This window comes from Mugil cephalus, chromosome 5, assembly GCF_022458985.1.
Source record: "Mugil cephalus isolate CIBA_MC_2020 chromosome 5, CIBA_Mcephalus_1.1, whole genome shotgun sequence".
NCBI classification, from domain to species: domain Eukaryota; kingdom Metazoa; phylum Chordata; class Actinopteri; order Mugiliformes; family Mugilidae; genus Mugil; species Mugil cephalus.
In genome coordinates, this window is record NC_061774.1 from 23,263,973 (window position 1) to 23,266,830 (window position 2,858).

The following is a 2,858-nucleotide window of genomic DNA, read 5'->3' on the forward strand; positions in this document are numbered from 1 at the left end:
GAGGAATGCTGTCATTGCCCAGTCTGTATGACATCCACTAGCTACAGTGTGACACAGCACAGTGCTTGATATTCTAAGTACCTTCATAATATGGTAAAAACACAAGCATGTGGATGACTTTATCTTGAACCTATGTGGGGGGTATATAAACTTATTATAATGTTAAGGACCACACTTTGGAGTCTGCAAATTCTGACTGCCGTTCAAGCTATGTAATAGGATTAGCTTGAAAGACATCTCTCCACTGATAATACTGACAATTCAAGTGGCTTTAAAGAGTCTCTCTGATTCTGGGAGTCTTTGGGTAAGCTTTCTCCAGCGACTCCTCTCCTGATTATTTCTTCTCAGGCCAGTCTTTCGTTTTATCAAACCCAACAGGGAGAGGATTTATTTTCTGTGAAGCCACAAAGGTACTTTACAGCATTTACTGTTTGTTCTTCTTTCCTTGTTTTTGTGATTTGGTTGTAAGTTGAGATAACAATATGTTTTAAATTGTGCTCAAGAAGCGAGGACGACTTATTTTTTTTCTTTCCAGAAATATCTAGAAAATGATTGTATACTGTACATAGTACAGAAGACTAGTATTACAAGGCAACCTCGACTATTGTGAACACCCAAACTCTTCAGATTGTACTGGCTCTAGATACTATAGCGATACTGGATGTACTTATCAGATGAATTATTAATAATGGTGCATTTACACGATCAATGAAAACGAGGAAACTTACAATTCATTTTGCTACATGGTGGTTGAAATGTGTAACAAAAAGCTGAGTTGATTTCAACTCTCTGTGTATTGTCCCACTTGACGTAAACGCTTTAACCAGTCTTGTGAATATTTCGTAGATTGACTTCAATATAGTCAATGCCCCAACTCATAGATTTCAAAGTGTGTCACAGGTTTTATCACACAGGTTTAACATGGGATGTATCCAAAGTTTTGTCTGGGCGCTGCAGTACTGCAGAACTATGTAACCTACTGGGTCCTTAACAATTACTCTCAACTGACATTGAGTGGGAAGCAGCGCAAAGCGTTGACTCCAGAACTTCGAAAAAAAAGTTGTCATTACAGAGGTAGCGTGGCCGAGCGGTCTAAGGTGCTGGATTAAGGCTCCAGTCTCTTTGGGAATGGGGGTTCGAATCCCACCGCTGCCAGACATTTTGAGAGGAGCTGTGGCGTAGTGGTTTGAGACGCAACCAATCGACGTTTGTTGTGAATGCACTAACATTTAACAATGGCCGAGACGCTAATTATACAGCAAGTTCCAACAGGTTTTAGCAGAAAAGTCTTAATAAGAGTCATAAATCTGCTCCTTCTGATTAGTCAAGCTGTCCACCATTACCCAAATCATTTATTATATTATTTATTATAAACATCTTATTCAGGTTCAGATTTAGCCACTCAACCTGACGTAATGCTGGAAATAAGAGTCATTTTACATTTCATAGTACCATGTGTTTATCATAAATGTCATCTTACACTACTTCATCTCTCTGTCATCCGTTGTTTGTGTTGTCTGCCAAAAACCAAGAGAATCTATGATCTAATCATCAGTATGAATTGATCAGGTTACCAATTGATTTTAAGTCAATTTACTCGTTTATAAAGTCAAAGATTGACTCATGTTATACTCTGGTCAGATTATGAAAATACTGTGCCATTACTGTATAAATGTGTCCAATAAAAGTACAAAAGTACTGCTGAAGCCTTTTTTTTTTTTTTTTTTTAATAATTCCCCTAAACTGTGGAGGTACCTCTGTCATGGATATCTGGTTATGTTCATTATTGATTTTATTTATTTATTTTTAAATTTGGAGTAACATTGCGCTCTAAAACCTTTGCCAGGGTTTTGTTTTTTGACAATACCTTATTTTTATTCCTGATGTTTGTCAGTTTTATTCCGTTGAGCATTTTACGGCTTCGCACTGATTGGATCAAATTCATGGGGCGTGAAATTGTCACCATCCCTGGAGTGTAACCAAGCTCAATTTAAGACACAGTTAAAGACTTCTTTTTGAAAACTTTTGAGAAAATGACACTGAGGTTCATTTTCATTCATTCATTTTATTTCTTTGTCGTCTGATAGCTTGATGATGTCAGGACACTGCATCGCTGTGGCGCCAGAGGCAAGACTTGTATAGGATGCAGACTCTTGAAACATAATTCAGTTAGTAGAAAGTGATTTATTTACAGAAAGTGGCACAGTGTTACATGTGCAACCAAAGTTGCAAAGAAAAAAACGAAAAAGCAAATACAAAACAATAAACTCAACTTAACCAAGGAGAACTAAACTCATCGTAACAAATCTTAACTTCACATGCACTCTTGATATTCTCCTCACTGTTTAAAATGTGGACAAATGGTCGCTTAAATGGCCGAGAGAAACCTGAAGTCTGGCCGCTTAAATGGCAGAAATGGAGTTTTAATATAGATAAAATACTGTGGTCTCCTCATCGTTGCGGTGAAAGCAAAAACCCTTTTCCCTGAGAGTATGATGGAGGTGGACGACGGGGCGAACAGGAGTTGTGTCTGGAGTGGGTGCATTAGTAGCGGAGGAGTGGTCTGTTGGCTGAATCGGTTTATGGGTGGACGGAGTGCTGGTAAAGGGCCATGAGGCGGAGGAGGTGGAGAGTGAAGAATAACGGAAGAGGCTTTTAGCAACGTAGATTAAGGCGCGCGCACCTGGGAGGGTTGTTCTGCTGTGTGTAGAGGTGAAGGGGTGGAAGAGAGTTGTGTCAGTGCAAACAAAAGCTCTTGATCAAACATAGATGGAGAGGTTTGACACACCCAATTGGTTTTTGTCGGGTGATGTCACACCCACAAAGCCACGGTGCTTTTTGGGCCATTAGCGCCATTT

At 39.3% G+C, this 2,858-nt stretch overlaps 1 non-coding gene across 1 annotated transcript; it reads left to right on the top strand.

Annotated features, from left to right (window-relative positions):
• The first annotated feature begins 1,073 nt into the window (after positions 1-1,073).
• Positions 1,074-1,155, top strand: trnal-aag. Its single transcript has one exon. It is a non-coding gene; the product is annotated as a tRNA-Leu (tRNA).
• The last annotated feature ends 1,703 nt before the right edge of the window (positions 1,156-2,858 follow it).